The following is a 19,951-nucleotide window of genomic DNA, read 5'->3' on the forward strand; positions in this document are numbered from 1 at the left end:
GCATCGGCAGGCGGACTCTCAACCACTGCGCCACCAGGGAAGCCCCCATACATATTTTTTAATGAATGAATATTGCCTGGGAAAAACCCAAACACACCAAAAGTAAAGCATTAATGAAAACCTATGCTCCTAAGCACTGCGATATGTTCTTCTTAACATGCTTATGCCTTGAATAAGAGTGACTGGCCACCAAGGAAGATGGGTCCGTTTCTGTTATAGATGATCAGGAATGAGGCACCAAGCCACAGTATCCACTGATCATCTTCTACACACTGTGACCACACAGAAAACAAGGGTTAAATTGTTTCTTGCCAATTCTTTACTTTTTCAGAAGGGCTAAGACATGATTATGATACTTGCTATGATCCAAGAGAAACTTTTCTAATATTTAAGGTGACTTACCTAGAGAATAGGAACCAGCCAATGTCGTACTGGAAGGAAGGAGGGAGGGAGGAAGGAAGGAAAGAAGGAAAAGAGACATAAATAAAAGAAAGAAGGAATGAATGAAGGGAAAGAGAGAGAAACAATAGAAATAATGGTGGGGGAGGGGAAGGAGGGAAAGAGGGAAAGAAACAAAGAAGGAAGAAAAAAGCCATATCTTCCTCATCTCCAAAGTAGGATTAGCAAATCTCTGAACTACTTCAGGACAGAGTGTGAACATGTATCAAGTAGTCACTGTCTTTAAATACATAATTCATACACTTTAAGTACACTGTGAAGAGATAGAAAGGATTATAACTGCCCCTCAAAGTTCAGAAATGCACTGTGTAATTATTCAAAACCATGTATCTATTGTCTTCAATATGTAAAATGTTATGCTAGGTGCTGTGATGAGAAAGGTAGGGAAGATGAAGTTGTAGAAGATGGAAACAATAATCTCAAAACTTTCACTGTCTAGAAAGAGACAAAATACATGGATAAATAATAAAAATAACTACTGTTGCAGCTCTCTCTACATGAATTAATTCAATTAGCAAATATTTATTCAGTGTTGACTATGTATTAGGCACTGTTCTAAGTCCTTGGGATATATCAATGAACATAAGAGATAAAAATCACTGTCCCTGTGATTCTTATATTTTAGAAAATGCCACTGAATCCTTAGGTGCATAGCTATGGCAAATATTGATACATTCCATTTGTTCCTCTAAATTCCCTAGACTTTTTTACAATTAGGCAGTTTGGTATCCTGTAACTAGCTCTGGCCAATGAAGTAGTAACAGAAATACAGTTTTACTTCTGGATTGATTGAAGCAGTGAAGAACTGAAGAGTTTATGTATGGTTTCCCATTCTTCCTCTTCCTCCGCCTCAGCAAAGCTTAAAATCACAGTTTGAGACCTACCACTCTGAATGTCTAAGGTACTATACAGAGCAGAAGCCCACATCAACCCACATGGGGTTGGATATGAAGCATGAACAAGAAAATAGCTTCTTTGTTGTGGTAAGTCACTGAGAATTTTAGGAGTGTTTGTTACTCCAGTGTAACACAGCCTGTGCTGACTAACACAGAGGTGCATTTCTTACCATCTGTATAGCCACTGCTCTTGGAAAGGAGTCTGTCAACAGAGGGTATTTTAAAAATTACTTGAGTGAATATTATTTACCAAAGCAAAGTTTTAAAAGGATCTAAAGAAAGGGACAATTTCTTTTGGTTTGCAATATCAAAGAAGAGTTTATGGGAAGGGTGACATTTAAACAAGGAAAAAATATAGAATTCTGATGAGGACTATAGACTTTTGCCTTCAATAGACCTGGGTTTGATTCCCAGAACTACCACCTATCTTAGAAAAGTTATTTCATCTCTCTGAGCCCCAGTTTATTTATCTTTATAATGGGGATGATGCCTGCTATTTAGTATTCTGTGAGGACTGAATGAGAAAAAACTAGCACAAGGAGTTCATACAGTGCTGATCACTGTAAGAACTGTATAGACATGAACTTGAAGGCTTTGGATGCATGGAGACAGTGGGGGGGGGGGTGTGTGTACACAAGTGTGGTAAAGTGTGTGTGTGTGGCAAACAGGTGTATTCATTTTAGCTACAGCTTCTAGCATAAAAGTCAGTAATTACACTTAGCATTTATGCAGCATTTTACAGTTCTAAAAACCCCTCAGCAAGTGTCATCTCATATATTCTTCAGATCATCTCTCTGAGAGAGTTCTTTAGGACTATTAGCATTACCAGATGTGTGTACCAAGGTTCAGAAACATGCAAATAATCACCACAGCAAACCAATGGAAGTGTTGGAACCGAAGCTTCTGTTTTCTTATAAAACACTTGGTGCTTTTCCTAGGATTCCAAATGCCATAGGTGAGGAGCTCAGTACAAATCACAGAACCTTCTTTGCTAGGTACTCTCACTGTTTTCTTGGTCAAGCTTCACTCATGCAACATTGCCCCTCCCTGCTGTACTTGTGATGTAGTTCTGCCTCAGCCAATCTGATCTCAGATTTCAGAAAGCCTATTAAGTGGACTGCAAAAAGTGGATGTCTATAACCCTCTTCTCTTTGTCTTGGTGACTTTAACTTCTGAAATGCCAATAAATACAAGTAATCGCACTAACTCTTTGAAACGTCTGGGTTATGTTAACAGGACACATGTTGGTTTGCAAGCAACTATACTCCTTGATTGTTCTTATACATAAGACACAACCCATACTGTTGTGAGCTGGAGGTGCAGAAGACCTCTTTGATTCTCTCAGTGAGAGCAATTTAAGATCCACCTGACGTGTTATTGCAGCTTCACATCTGTAAGTGCTGAGATGTCCTCAAGAGGTGAATGCCTTATGTAAACGAGGACCAAATTAATACGATTTTTGTAAATAAGGCAAGTGTCGAAGGAGACAGCCAAGGCAGCCATAAAGCACTGAATCCGGACTTGCACTGTTTTGTAGAAGTTTAGAACTCAAAGATGCCTCTTTTCAATTTCTCTCCTTCTATGCCACAAATTGCATATTCAAAATTAATAACACCACCACATTTAGAAAATGCTTCTCTTTTCTCTGAGAATTTCTCCCACATCTCATAAGACTGGATACCTGGCTCAAAGAAGACACACAAGGATCTGGCCAATGACCTATTGGTTTATCTCTTCTCACAATTTCAAATAAGACATAAGAGACTTGGAGACTGGGGTTATTGAGTCATATTTGTAGTAAACCACAAAAATTAGAGACTATGAACAACTGTGTTTGTCCTAGAACTGCCTTATTCCTCTGGCCTGGCTGTTGAACTTTTTCTTGGATCATGTCAGATACACCATTATCCTTCCAAAATTTTTCTTTCACTTAATTAAAAGAATGTGATACGGCTTTACTTTCTACCAATCTCGCTGTCTTTAAGACACTAATGATACCAGTAATTCAGGATAAAAGCCTCACACTTCTCAGTGGCCTTTCCTCCTCCAAACTGCCTATGCAACCGGGTGTTAAGTCCTGATTATTCTATCTCTCAAATCCATTCTCCACTTTATACATTCCCTTAGCTCTGGTTTTCACCTAGGTTTTCATCTTTCTTAACACGTGTACCCATCTCTAGTTTTGCCTCCTTCCAATCAAGCCTCTGCTCATAAGAATAATCAGTTTTAACAGAGGGAGAGACTAAACTAGCATCACCAAGCTTCCCATTTGTGCAGAGATTTTACATTCCCTGCCTCATTTAATCCTCCCTAAGAATTACAGGCTGGTTTTTCTTGTTTGGTTGGGTTTTTTTTTTTTTATCTTTATGCCCATTTTACAAATAAAGAAACTGAGACTCAGAGATGTTAATCAACCTTCTCCTGGTTACATAGTTGGCAAATTATGAAGCTAAGCTTCAGACTCAAACAAGCAGACTCAAGGACCCACGCTTTCAACCATTACGTTAAATTTCCTCCCCAGTGAGATGTGAGCTTAAACTTTATGAGCCTACCTGTTTAGTGAAGTCAGAAATAGGATATGAATCCAGGTCTGCCTGACTCATACTCTTTACACTATATTGTGTTTTGCTCATGCCATTCTCTAGAGTAAAAATTCCTTTGGCGACATTATTTCCTTTTACTGATATCAAGACTCTTCACAATCTGACTCTAACTAAACTTCCCAGCCTTTATCTTCCATCATCTTTGCCTTCTGCCCTCTATATCTAACCATCTAACCATTACCATTTAACCATTTTCTCTTGCTATTTCCCTCTTTCACATTTCAAGCTAGCAAACTCCTATCCCTCGCAGTCCAACTTGAATGTTTATGAACAGTGTGACAATTTCCCATTAACCTCAAACTATTCACCTCTTCTGAGGCAAAACTTCTCATGGCTACTCCAAAGTCACCTACTACAAGGGAAAATGTGATGGAGGGGGAGTTACAGGGGAAGGGTAGAGCAATCTTAACTAATTATTATTAGCTCTCAGGGAACGAGAAGGAGTTCATACAAGTGAGGTCCCTGAAGCTTAATTTTAGCTTTTGTTTCTGACATCTGTTCTTGAGCTTCTCTCAAGAGTTGGGAATGGTTTCTATTCTTCTTTTCTATACCTCAGTAACTAAAATTCCATTGAGCATGTAGTAAACACTCAATAATTGTCTTTCTTTAAGCTACGTAGGTTTTTTTTTTTGTCAACACTCTAAGTATGATTCATCTACATTATTTGATACATGGGTTGAAACTAAGTTTGAATAATCGTAGTGGTAATAATGATGGGGAACTCTATCACTTGAAGCAATCTATTTCAAATTTGAACCCTGCTGTTTACCATCATTTCTAACAATTTTGTGCTTCTGAGTCAATAGTTATTTCACATTGGGGGTTATATGTGATTTCCACCAGGAGAAGAGGAAAAGTAAAAGAAGGATGAGGAAGGGAGAACAACAAAGATAAGGAAAAATACAAGAAGTGGGGAAAAGCAAAAAAAAAAAAAAAAAAAAAAAAAGAGGAGAGGAGAAGGGGAGGGGGAAAGAAGGGGAAACTACTTGGGGGTATAAAGTAAAAACATTGCGGGAAGAAGAGGAACTACATTTAATTAATTCTTACTATACACCAGACACCTTATTATGTGTTTCACATTCACTTGGTCCTTTAATTCCTATAATGACACAGTGAGATAAATATTTCTACCTCTGTTTTGCACAGGAGAACTTTAGGCTTAGAAATTTTGAGAAAGTTCCCATATGGTCACAGTCTGATCAGTACCAGAGCTGGGGCTGAACTCTGGTCTGTCTCATTCTTTGTTCTTAATCCTGATACATCACCTCTCTTTGGTCCTGGTGCTGCTATTACATCATACTGAATACATACTCTTCATCTTCCCCATGGCACCACGACAGATATTTGTAGGACATGACATATTTCTCCTTAGCTGTTTCTTCTCCAGTTCAATATCCCCATTTTTTCAATAGACTCTCACACAATTTTTGACTTCTATTGAACTTTTAGGTCATTGTTTTCAGTCAGTGTCTCTCTCCCTACAGCTTTCATTGTAACTATTGAGATTCCCAAGGTGTTACTCACAGCTTCTTCAATAGACACTTCCCAACTAGTTTTCTTATCTCATAAAAGAAAGATTATAAATTTTCTCTCTTTTCATTTGGTTGAAGACAAGATGAAGAAAAAGACTGTGGTCCCAGAAATCCCATTGAGAGAGACAATATAGCTTTGGTGACAGTGAAATCTGGGTTCTAGCCCTGTCTACACCACTTGATTTTGGTGAGGTTATTTATAATATCTAATATTTAGGTTGTCTTTCTATAATATCAGACATTATTATGATATTATGAATAGATTTTGATAAGATTAAGCAAGATAGTACATTTCAAGCAGAAGGCACATCAGAAGATCTAAGTAAGTGGTCATCATCATTATTTTTATTAGTTCAGTACCCTCCCATTCTCAGTCAAACAGCATTAAACTATGTTTATTAGTGAAGCACAACCTCTGTCTTCATTCTAAGTCATGGAATGACTTGTGGTTATGTCCATGTTTTCATAAATGTTATAAAGCTAAATTGACTTGAGTTTCCCCCCATGATTTAACTTTAAACCTAAAGAAATAGCATCCAAGATAAAAGAAAGGATTTCCCGGGCTTCCCTGGTGGCGCAGTGGTTGAGAGTCCGCCTGCCGATGCAGGGGACATGGGTTCGTGCCCCGGTCTGGGAGGATACCACGTGCCGCAGAGCGGCTGGGCCCATGAGCCATGGCCACTTGGCCTGCGCGTCTGGAGCCTGTGCTCCGCAACGGGAGAGGCCACAACAGTGAGAGGCCCGCGTAATGCAAAAAAAAAAAAAAAAAAAAAAAGAAAGGATTTCCCCCCAGGATCACATAGGTAGCTAAAGGGAGAAGTAGAAGTAGAACCCATGATTTTTGAGAACCAATCCAATGAACTTACACCTAAATCAGTGATTCTCAAGATTCAAACTTGGATGATAGGATGATGTTGACTAATGGATTGCCAATCCAGGTATTCTACCTAGTTCAATTATTTTTCTTAAATCAAATGACCAAGAATACGAGATAGCAAAGAGAAAATTTATTTGTTAACAGGGGCATTTGAAACACTTTTCACCAAGTCAACTAAGATCACCTGGTCACCAAGCTTAGCCATACTCATGGTGGGCCCAGCCTGTGGTGACAAAATCAGATGATTTGGGTTCCGGACTTGGCTCTGCTATTTGTAAAGTGACCTTGAGAAAGTCATTTTACAGCTTTTAGATTATTTTGTCATCTGCACAATGAGTAAATTAAAGCACTGGTGATTAACTGATATAATACATTTTAAAGTTTTATTTTCCTAGTTTTAGTTTTATTTTATTTTTCACATGATTATTAAAATAAACTTACATTCAATTAAGTGCCCAAATCTAAAGTGTAAGGCTAAATGAATTTTTGCATATTTATACGCTTAATTTTTTCCTTTGCAAATAGGATGGGATCCTATCTCATACCCTCCTTACTTTAAAGAATTTAACTCAGATCATTTATCTGAAATTTGAAGTTCTAATAAAAACACTTTATTACATGCTTACTGAAGTTTTGATAAGGCACCCTTATGTCATAAGGTATCTTGTTTAATCTTTGCAAAAATCCTGTGATGTATGTATTATTACCTCCATTTTATAGATAAGGAGAGAGTGTTAGAAGGGGTCAGGTAACTGGCCTAAAATCATACACCTGAGTTGCAAACCCAGGCCTATTTTCGTCTAAAGGCAACCTGTGTAGCCATCATCACCACAGTTGTAACCTGATCACTAAGTCACTGCATGAATGTAGCCAGGTCTCATAACTGAATAGGGCAAGAACAATATCTTAAGAGTCCTAACACCCTAAACCATATTTTTTCTTTTAGTCAAAGAGAAAAAAGAATAGGTGTGACAGCACTTAAACTTTTATCTGCAAGTCCTATTCCCACTCAAGACATTTTATTAGTAAGTGTTGCTTGCGCTTCATTCAGGCAAAGGGAAAGAAGTGTGTGGGTGGAAGAATTCTTGGTCTTCTCTGGGGATAGACAAATAAGATTAAACCAAAAGAGAGACTCTTCTTTCCTGGGATCACCAATCATGTCCAAGGAATAGGCCTATCCAAGAACCACCTGCAGGCTTCATTTTGATTAATCAGCCTTTGGGTTCAGCAGAGTGTGGGTTACAGGGCTTTCCAGGGAGGTAATCAATGGTGCTAGCTTCCTCGTCTTTACACAGTGACTCTGGTGTATTCATAATTGGTATATCCAGGATCTAGAAAATTGTGCAGTAAGGACATGCTGGGATTTATCTGGCAAGAGAAAACACTCTGGCCGAATCTAACATGAGCTGTGTTTGCAGGCCTCATCTGCCCGGTAAAGACCCAGGGGAGGCAGAAACGGTAGAAATGAGGATACTAGGACACAAGAAACAAGACCTCCTGGCTTGCCAGGAGCTGTCGTTTATCTGTGAAGACATAGGAGGCTTGGGAAAACACACGGTAATGTTAATTAACAAAACTTCCAACTTTAAGTAACTTTAACATTTACAAAATGCATTCACACAACCTCAGTCCTCTAAGGGACTCAGGGAGGTGGTTATCATTGATCCTCTTCGTTGGGTGAGGATACTGTGGATCAGAGAGGTCACATAGGCTACACAGCTAATGACAGACAGAACTCAGGCTCCTTGTATCCCAGGTCAGTTCATTTTCCATTATGTTGGGTAGTTTTCAAGGATCCAGAGAGAAAAGCATCCCAAATCAAAAATGGAAGTGTGGAAAAAGCAAAAAAGATGGAGTGAGGAGCAGGATGCTGTAACCCAGAAACAGAAAATGTCTTAATTCAAAGCTTGGAACAGAGAGGAAGACAAAATTGGTATACTCCAGAACAACTCAAATTAGAGTGGAAATTAAATGGCATCTTTGCAGGATGAAGCAACACACTGGACCCAGGACATCCCTGCTCTGCAATGGACTCCACCAATTAATTAATAGCTTTGTGATTATGTGTAAGTCACTCAATGCCACTGAACATCTAGTTCCTCACTTAAAAACTGAAAAGAGTGAAGGAGGAAAAGAAAAAGGGAGAAAAGATGAAAGGCAGGGAAAAATGGAGGGAGTAGGAAGGAAAATAAGTGAGGAAGATAATGTAAGTGGCAGGAGATGTTTAAATGCAGGAATAGAGTATATAAGTATCACAGTAGTAGTGAGAAAAATAAAACAGAACTTTGTCCATGAGTCAACTAGGATGTCTGGAGCTTACTTAGTCATTCACACATCCATTCACTTATTCGTGTTTATGTTTATTCATTAAGTTACTCATTTGTCCATTCAATAAATAATTACTGAGCACCAATTTAATACCAAGATACTAGAAACTGAAGACAAAGAGGCGGGTAAAACATAGCTCTTCCCTTCAAGGAACTCTCAGTGGGAAGATGGACAAGTAAACATATAAATTTAATACTATGTAGGACGAGTATCTGGAGATCATGAAAGCACAGAGAGGTCCTAGCTTAATTTTGTGTCTGGTGAATGGACAGCTGAGAGTTTAGAAAGGAGTGGGATTGGTTAGAGCATGTGTCTCCTGGAATAGGTGACAGCTCGGGATGAACATCAGAATTAACCAGACAAGGGGTTTAGGGGAGAAGGCTGAGAAATGCATACAGTCTTTTCAGTATGAGAGCATACTGGAATGAATACAGAGCAAAAAGTGAGAGAGAATGATGAGTTTAACAAAAGGAAGGAAGTTTGGTCCTGCTGCAAATTAGAGACCAGAGATGAGGCTGAAGCTGAACAGGTTGTGTGCTGGATCAGGACATGTGGACTTTATCCTGAGGACAGGGGGCAGTCTATGAATGATCTTAACCTGGGCAGAGATGTGATCAGAGTTACGTGTTTAAAAGACCATTCTGGCCTCATTAGAGAAAGAACTGAAGTGTGGTGAGTCCGGGTGCAGGGAATCTAAGTTGAGAGGCTCATTGCCGTGATCCAAATGGAGTTGATATAGACTTAGACTCAGGTGAGGCCGTGGAAGTGGCCACCAGACTCCTAGTGCATGGATGTATGGGCCTAAATTAAAAAAACAGCTCAGACTGGATATAGTCTCAGGTCTTTAGATTCTCTGATTTGCTCTGTTACTCACGCACAATGATTGCAATGATGTACATTAAAAGAAATATCTTCACTTTTAAAAACATTCTTCACTTTTCTACCTTTTGCCATTCTCCCCTGTAAAATGCCTATTCAAATTATTCTGGGGTAAAAGGTTCTTCTGGAAGAAGCAGCTGAACACATCCCTCTCAGGGAATGCCAGCTCCCTGAATGGCAATGATGGAAAATCCCACATCCCCCAGTTCTCACACACATGACTCATCTCCACCCAATTTCAAAGGAAAAAAAGATGTCTCAAGGACTCCTTTGGAAAAATAACCGTTCAATAGGATGTGACTAGGCTGTTTCCATAGCAATTCAAGCTTTTTTACATTGTGGTAATTTCTGAAAATGGAAGTTTTCTTTTAGTCTCCTAATGTTACTTGCTTTTGTAGTGTGTAGGTATTCACACTCACACAGAGGCAGTTTGGGTCAAAAAATAAAGTAAAATAAAAGACTTAAATCTCTTGGTTATTTTCCTACTTCTTACAGCTTACTAGCCTGGGGAGATTGTTGAGCCTTTTAAGGGATGTATCAAATAAAGTGTCAATGTGGGGGCTGGAGAAAGGATTATCCTAGTATTTAGACTTTTTTTTTAATACAGGCACTTCAGGAAAACAGAACACTGTGCATAATACCCACCACTTCCAAACTCTCTGGAGCATACACCATGCCCTCAAAAGGAAGTTTCTTCCCAATTAAAACCTTACAAGGCCAGAGATGAGGGACCTTAGCCAGGCAGAGAAATCTAACCCAGAGGAAACAATGTCACCTGACCAGCAACTCTCAGCTCCATCCCCATAGATAGAGAAAGAGTTTGAGGATTATGATGAAAGTTTCTTTTTATGAGAGATTGGTTCAAGATGGTGGAGCAGAAGGACGTGCACTCACTCCCTCTTGTGAGAGTGCCGAGATCACAACTACCTGCTGAACAATCATTGACAGGAAGACACTAACTCACGAAAAAAGATACTCCACATCCAAAGACAAAGGAGAAGCTGCAATGAGATGGCAGGAGGGGTGCAATCACAATAAGATCAAATCCCATAGCTGCTGGTTGGGTTACTCACAAACTGGAGAACAATTATACCACAGAAGTCCACCCACTGGAGTGAAGGTTCTGAACCCCATGTCAGGCTTCCCAACCTGGGGGTCCTGCAATGGGAGGAGGAAGTCCCAGAGAATCAGACTTCGAAAGTTAGTGGGATTTGATTGCAGCACTTCAACAGGACTGCGGGAAACAGAGACTCCACTCTTGGAGGGCACACACAAAGTAGTGTGCACATCAGGACCCAGGGGGAAGTGACCCCATAGGAGACTGAACCAGACCTACCTACAAGTGTTGGAGGGTTCCTGCAGAGGCGGAAGGCGGCTGGGGCTCACCACAGGGACAAGGACACTGGCAGCAGAAGTTGTGGGAAGTACTCCTTGACATGAGCCCTCCTGGAGTCAGCCATTAGACCCACGAAAGGGCCTATACGTTCCAGTGCTGGGTCACCTCAGGCCAAATAACCAACAGGGAGGGAACTCAGCCCCACCCATCAGCAGACAAGTGGATTAAAGTTGTACTGAGCTCTGCCCACCAGAGCAACACCCAGCTCTACCCACTACCAGTCCTTCCCATCAGGAAGTTTTCAAAAGCCTCTTAGATAGCCCCATCCACCAGAGGGCAGACAGCAGAAACAAGAAGAACTACAATCCTGCAGCCTGTGGAACAAAAACCATATTCACAGAAAGACAGACGAAAGAAAAAGGCAGAGGACTATGTGTCAGATGAAAGAACAAGATAAAACCCCAGAAAAACAACTAAATGAAGTGGAGATAGGCAACCTTCCAGAAAAAGAATTCAGAATAATGATAGTGAAGATGATCCAGGACCTCGGAAGAAGAATGGAGGCAAAGATGGAGAAGATGAAGGAAATGTCTAACAAAGACCTAGAAGAATTAAAGAAGAAACAAACAGAGATGAACAATACAGTAACTTTAATGAAAAATACACTAGAAGGAATCAATAGCAGAATAACTGAGGCAGAAGAATGGATAAGTAACCTGGAAGACAGAATGGTTGAATTCACTGCCGCGGAACAGAATAAAAAAAAAAGATCGAAAAGAAATAAAGACAGCCTAAGAGACCTCTGGACAACATTAAATGCACCAACATTCACATTATAGGGGTCCCAGGAGGAGAAGAGAGAGAGAAAGGACCCGAGAAAATATGTGAAGAGATTATAGTCAAAAACTTCCCTAACATGGGAAAGGAAATAGCCACCCAAGTCCAGGAAGCAGAAAGAGTCCCTGGCAGGATAAACCCAGGAGAAACACACCAAGGCACATAGTAATCAAGTTGACAAAAATTAAAGACAAAGAAAAATTATTAAAAGCAACCAGGGAAAAATGACAAATCACATACAAGGGAACTCGCATAAGGTTAACAGCTGATTTCTCAGCAGAAACTCTACAAGCCAGAAGGAAGTGGCATAATATATTTAAAGTGATAAAAGGAATAAACCAAAAACCAAGATTACTCTACCTGGCAAGGATCTCATTCAGATTCGATGGAGAAATCAGAAGCTTTAAAGACAAGCAAAAGCTAAGAGAATTCAGCACCACCAAACCAGCTCTACAACAAATGCTGAAGAAATATCTCTAAGTGGGAAACACAAGAGAAGAAAAGGACCTACAAAAACAACCCCAAACAATTAAGAAAATGGTAGTAGGAACATACATATCAATAATTACATTAAATGTGAATGGATTAAATGCTCCAACCAAAAGACACAAGCTCGCTGAATGGTTACAAAAACAAGACCCATATATATGCTGTCTACGAGAGACCCACTTCAGACCTAGGGACACATACAGACTGAAAGTGAGGGGATGGAAAAAGATACTCCATGCAAATGGAAATCAAAAGAAAGCTGGAGTAGCAATTCTCATATCAGACAAGATAGACTTTAAAATAAAGAATGTTACAAGAGACAAGGAAGGACACTACAAAATGATCAAGGGATCAATCCAAGAAGAAGATATAACAATTATAAATATATATGCACCCAACACAGGAGCACCTCAATACATAAGGCAAATGCTAAAAGCTATAAAAGAGGAAATCGACAGTAACACAATCATAGTGGGGGACTTTAACATCTCACTTACGCCAATGGACAGATCATCCAGACAGAAAATTAATAAGGTAACACAAGCTTTAAATAACACAATAGACCAGAATGATTTAATTGATATTGATTTAATTGATACTCCATCTGAAAACAGTGGATTACACTTTCTCAAGTGCACATGGAACATTCTCCAGGATAGATCACATCTTGGGTCACAAATCGATCCTTGGTAAATTGAAGAAAATTGAAAACATATTAAGCATCTTTTCTGACACAACGCTATGAGATTAGAAATAAATTAAAGGGAAAAAATGTAAAAAACACAAACACATGGAGGCTAAACAATACGTTACTAAATAACCAAGAGATCACTGAAGAAATCAAGGAGGAAATCAAAAAATACCTAGAGACAAATGACAATGAAAACACAACGATCCAAAACCTATGGGATGCAGCAAAGCAGTTCTAAGAGGGAAGTTTACAGCAATAAAATCTTACCTCAAGAAACAAGAAACAGGGCCTCCCTGGTGGCGCAGTGGTTGAGAGTCCGCCTGCTGATGCAGGGGATATGGGTTCGTGCCCCGGTCTGGGAGGATCCCATATGCCGCGGAGCGGCTGGGCCCGTGAGCCATGGCCGCTGAGCCTGTGCGTCCGGAGCCTGTGCTCCGCAACGGGAGAGGCCACAACAGTGAGAGGCCCGCGTACCGCCAAAAAAAAAAAAAAAAAAAAAAAAAGAAACAAGAAACATCTCAAATAAAGAACAAATAAAACCCAAAGTTAGTAGAAGGAAAGAAATCATACAGATCAGAGCAGAAATCAATGAAAAAGAAATGAAGGAAACAAGAGCAAAGATCAATAACACTAAATGTTGGTTGTTTAAGCAGATAAACAAGAATGATAAACCTTTAGCCAGACTCATCAAGAAAAAGAGGGAGAGGACTCAAATCAATAAAATTATAAATGCAAAAGGAGAAGTTACAATGGACCCCGCAGAAGTACAAAGCATCCTAAGACAGTACTACAAGGAACTCTATGCCAATAAAATGGACAATCTGGAAGAAATGGAAAAATTCTTAGAAAGGTATAACCTTCCAAGACTGAATCAGGAAGAAATAGAAAACATAAACAGACCAATCACAAGTAATGAAATTGAAACTGTGATTAAAAATCTTCCAACAAAGTCCAGGACCACATGGCTTCACAGGCGAATTCTACCAAACATTTACAGAAGAGCTAACACCCATCCTTCTCAAACTGTTCCAAAAAATTGCAGAGAAGGAACACTCCCAAACTAAGTCTACAAGGTCACTATCACCCTGATACCAAAACCAAACAAAGATACTACAAAAAATAGAAAATTACAGACCAATATCACTGATGAATATAGATGCAAAAATCCTCAACAAAATACTAGCAAACAGAATCCAACAACACACTAAAAGGATCATACACCATGATCAAGTGGGATTTATCCCAGGAATGCAAGGATTCTTCAATATACGTAAATCAATCAATGTGATAAACCATATTAACAAATTGAAGAATAAAAACCATATGATCATCTCAATAGATGCAGAAAAAGCTTTTGACAAAATTCAACCCCCATTTATGATAAAAACTCTCCAGAAAGTGGCCACAGAGGGAACCTACCTCAACACAATAAAGGTCATATACGACAAACACACAGCAAACATCATTCTTAATGGTGAAAAACTGAAAGCATTTCCTCTAAGATCAGGAACAACACAAGGATGTCCACTCTCGCCACTATTATTCAACATAGTTTTGGAAGTCCTAGCCACGACAATCAGAGAAGAAAAATAAATAAAAGGAATCCAAACTGGAAAAGAAGAAGTAAAACTGTCACTATCTGCAGATGACATGACAGTATACACAGAGAACCCTAAAGATGCCACCAGAATACTACTAGAGCTAATCAATGAATTTGGTAAAGTTGCAGGATACAAAATTAATGCACAGAAATCTCTTGCACTCCTATACACTAACAATGAAAGATCAGAAAGAGAAATTAAGGAAACACTCCCATTTACCACTGCAAATCAAAACTACAATGAGGTATCACCTCACACCAGTCAGAATGGGCATCATCAGAATATCTACAACAACAAGTGCTGGAGAGGGTGTGGAGAAAAGGGAACCCTCTTGCACTGTTGGTGGGAATGTAATTTGACACAGCCACTATGGAGAACAGCATGGAGGTTCCTTAAAAAAACTAAAAATAGAATTGCCATATGACCCAGCAATCCCACTCCTGGGCATATACCCAGAGAAAACCATAATTCAAAAAGACACATGCACCCCAATGTTCACTGCAGCACTATTTACAATAGCTAGGTCATGGAAACAACCTAAATGCCCATCAACAGACGAATGGATAAAGATGTGGTACATATATACAATGGAATATTACTCAGATGAACTGGTTTACAAGGCAGAAATAGACACAGATGTAGAGAACAAACGTATCGACACCAAGGGGGGGAAGCAGGGGGTGGGAGGTGGTGTTGGTGGGATGAATTGGGAGACTGGGATTGACATATATACACTAATATGTATAAAATAGATAACTAATAAGAACCTGCTATATAAAAAATAAAATAAAACAATTCAAAAAAAAGGAAAATTTATTTTTATGTCATTGTTTAAAGCTGGAACCTCCCTTCCAGCAGTGATTCTCAACCAGGGCTAATTTTGACCCCCATGGAACATTTGGCAATACTGGAGACATTCTGTGTGGGCACAACTAGAGAGAGGATAAGGGCAGGGATGCTGCCAAACATTCTACAGAGCTTATGACAAGCTACCTATAACCAAGAATTATCTGGTATAAAATGTCACTAGCACAGAGTTTGAAACAATCTGCCTTAGAAGTTAAGGATGCTACTAACATATGGAGAGTGGGTCAATCGTTGGAAAACAGATTTGCATTCAGTGTTTGAATTGGGAAAATGTATCTAAATGGGTCAATACATTGGGAGTAAAGGGGTCCAAACACCCATTTCAATTTCTGGAAATGTCAAGAGTTAAGTCTCCAATTGGGCAGGTAAAGGAAGACATCCAGGAATCCATGAGCCAGGTAAGTCCATTCATTTATTCACTCACACATTAATGGAATAACTTTTTTCAATAAATGCCATGCACTGGTCCAGGTACTAAGAATTCAACAATAAACAAAGGAAAGGGTCCTGACTTTATTGATCTAGTCTGGCAGGAAGTAGAGATAATAATAAACAAATGCACAATTAATATTTAATAACAGTGGTAGTGAGTGCTATGTAGAAGTACAGCTTTTTTTGAGTATAAGATAGAGGACCTAACCTAGAAAGGAAAATTTCCTAGAGAACAATGATTTTAAAACTGAAATCTGATTGATGAGTAATAAAATGTTATAGATCTTGAAGATGTGTCTCCAAGGCCCCACCACCAAACTGGTCTAGAATGTTCCAGTCACTTATACTTTTTGAGTTCAGGTATTTTAACAAGCCATAGAAGGAGAAGGAGATAAGGACACACAACAGACAGATTAAGATTGAAACAAGGTTGAGCCAACTTGGAAAAATAAAGTGATACCTACACCTGTCTAATTATGCATTAGAACCTGAGTCTGCACATTGCCCACATTTCCAATAAATGTTAAGTTCATCCGCTGTGCTAAGCAAATTTTTTAGTTTTAAGTATTAAAAAATGATACAGATAAACTAAGGGTTGAGGTAAGATTCAATAGGATCCCAGTAACCCTATCAGGATCCCAAGCCAAAACTTACAGTTGGTTATTCTTGTTTTTATTAAGCTGCAGAGAAATAGGGGTCAAGGACATATGACAGTAGTTGACATATTCTTCTAGCTGGTGCCTGTAATATTACTTCTATCACACTTTTTGTTTTTCATAAATGTTTTACATGTTACTGCTCAAATACTTTAAGTAAACTTTTGTACTGATGTAAGCATACATACAGAAAAGTATGTAAATTATAGATAGGTAGTTTAATAAAATTTCACAAGCACATTTACAAAACTGCCAGTCAGATTAAGACTTAAAATATTACTTTGTGGTTCTTCCTGGTCAACATCCCCACCAGGATAACTGCTGTCTTGGTTTGTATCACCATAGATTAGTTTTGCCTGTTTTTAAAATACTCTTTAAAATACAGTATTTTATTGTCTGTGTCAGGCTTTTCTTTCCTAAAATTGTATGGTGAGTTTACCTACTTTGGCGTATGAAGTTGTTAATTATCTTTGCTGTATTGCACTACTTTAGCTGTTAACTTTGACATGTTATGTTTTCACTGCCTATTCAGTTTGAAAGCTTTTATTCAACTGATCTCTTTATTGATATTTGAATTATTCCAATCTTCATTCCTTAATTTCCATATAGCTATGATTTATGAATTTTGTTATTAATTTCTAATTTGAACATTTTTCTGCTCAGACAGCGTACTCTGTACATTTCAGTCCTTAGATTTCACTGCTTCCAGTGATGGCAGACTTTACTAGGGTCTCCCAGTTATGTCTTCCTTCATTTTTTTGATGATGAGAACTCCAAAGGAGAGCATTCAACACTATAAGGACTATATAGTCTTACTCAGACAGTGATACCTCAGAGAGTGTTTTATTTTTTTGAGTATTTTTCATGAGCAGTGATTCTTTTGTCATGTATAAAAATCACTAGAGGGGGATTTCCCTGTTGGCACAGTGGCTAAGAATCTGCCTGCCAATGTAGGTGACACAGGTTCGAGCCCTGGTCCAGGAAGATCCCACATGCCGCAGAGCAACTAAGCCCATGCGCCACAACTACTGAGCCTGTGCTCTAGAGCCCGTGAGCCACAACTACTGAGCCCACGCACCACAAGTACTGAAGCCCGTGCACCTAGAGCCTGTGCTCCAGAAGCCACAATGAGAAGCCTGTGCACCACAACGAAGAGCAGCCCCCGCTCGCCGCAATGAGAGAAAGCCTGTGCACAGCAACGAAGACCCAACACAGCCAAAAATAAATAAATGAAAAATAAATTAAAGAAAAATTAAAAAATTAAAATCACTAGAGGAATATGTATATATAACTTATTAAATATACTTAACTCATGACATAAGGTGGTATGATATACATTATTCATCACTGAGAAAATGTCACCTTTGGTGGCCTAAGTTTCTCTTGGGAGACAGTCATCCACGGAGTTCATGTTTCTGCATATCTTGTGAGCAGAGACACTGACAGCTTTTGGTCCAGAATATCTTTTGTGTGTGTGTGTGTGTGTGTGTGTTTGATAACTTTTTATTGAAGCAATAAATGAAGGATTTTATGAAAGAATAAATGAGTTAATCAGTACAGATATGTTGCAGGACCATGTATCCTTAATCCTAGTCAGGTCTCTTTGGAATGGGTGGATTCTGTCATGAGAGTTACTATTCAATTAGAAAATCCAGAGCAGGTTCAGCAAGTATGCAGCACAACAACTGTCATACCCTGAAACATGGTTAATCTATCAGGGTACTCTTCTCAGCCAAAGCAATTTTATTATTTTTTATTTTTTAAACGTTTTTATTGGAGTGTAATTGCTTTACAATGGCGTGTTAGTTTCTGCTTTATGACGAAGTGTATCAGTTATACATATACATATACCCCCATGTCTCTTCCCTCTTGCATCTCCCTCCCTCCCTCCCACCCTCCCTATCCCACCCCTCTAGGTGGTCACGAAGCACCGAGCTGATCTCCCTGTGCTATGCAACTGCTTCCCACTAGCTATCTATTTTACATTTGGTAGTGTATATAAGTCCATATATACACTACCACTCTCTTTGTCCCAGCTTACCCTTCCCCCTCCCCATGTCCTCAAGTCCATTTTCTAGTAGGTCTGCATCTTTATTCCCGTCTTGCCCCTAGGTTCTTCATTATTATTATTATTATTATTATTATTTTTAGATCCCATATATATGTGTTAGCATACGGTATTTGTTTTTCTCTTTCTGACTTACTTCACTCTGTATGACAGACTCTAGGTCCATCCACCTCACTACAAATAACTCAATTTCATTCCTTTTTATGGCTGAGTAACATTCCATTGTATATATGTGCCACATCTTCTTTATCCATTCATCTGTTGATGGACACTTAGGTTGCTTCCATGTCCTGGTTAATGTAAATAGAGCTGCAATGAACACTGTGGTACATGACTTTTTTTGAATTATGGTTTTCTCAGAGTATATGCCCAGTAGTGGGATTGCTGGGTTGTATGGTAGTTCTATTTGTAGTTTTTTAAGGAACCTCCATACTGTTCTCCATAGTGGCGGTATCAATTTACATTCCCACTAACAGTGTATGAGGGTTCCCAGAATATCTTTTCAGAGCTGTTTTATAATTAACAAATAGAGATAATGTCTCCTTCTGGGACAGAGGGCAGTTTTGTTTGTTTTACTCCAGTTAGAGTAAAGACTGGTTAGGTTTGCTTGTAGCCATTTATAACTATTAGGGCTTCCTAAACTTGGGATTCCTTAGCTATGATGATTCAGACCCACTATGGATAAAGCATCTGACTGGGCTGCTCTGATCAGTCTTGTGAGACTGAAATGCCAAGAGGAACTGATGTTAATGGAAACTAAAGCTCGTAACGCTTGCTGTGCAGTGAATAACAAAATCCTTTATCTCTGATCCAGGAGTTTCACGTTTTCTGTTATCATCCATGAAATTGTGTCAGGCTAACTTGTGAGCTTGCAAGTAGGGTGAAATCTCACACCTTTCATAGTTCCTGATAACTCCAGAGACATATTCCTGGGCCACTGGTTACACTTTGATCATCTATGTGGATATAATACAGGGACAATTTGGCTTCCTTGTTACTTTGGCTTTATTTTGTGATCCTAATACATTCAGTTATATAACAATTGTATTACATTAATATGTATTATAAAAAGTTTATAGAAAGTATTTTGCAGTCCAGGACTCTTTCCTCTTGGGTATGAGTTTAACTTTTTTTTTTTTTCCTATTAATTCCATGGACACCCTTGGCCATTTGGTAAAGCCCATGGGCCCTTTTTCATAATAATGTTTTTTTTTTTTTTTTTTTTTTTTTTTTTTGCTGTACGTGGGCCTCTCACTGTTGTGGCCTCTCCCATTGCGGAGCACAGGCTCCGGACGCCAGGCTCAACGGCCATGGCTCACGGGCCCAACCGCTCCGCGGCATGTGGGATCTTCCCAGACCGGGGCATGAACCCGTGTCCCCTGCATCGGCAGGCGGACTCT

The sequence above is a fragment of the Hyperoodon ampullatus genome (assembly GCF_949752795.1).
Source record: "Hyperoodon ampullatus genome assembly, chromosome: 6".
In the NCBI taxonomy this organism is placed as follows: domain Eukaryota; kingdom Metazoa; phylum Chordata; class Mammalia; order Artiodactyla; family Ziphiidae; genus Hyperoodon; species Hyperoodon ampullatus.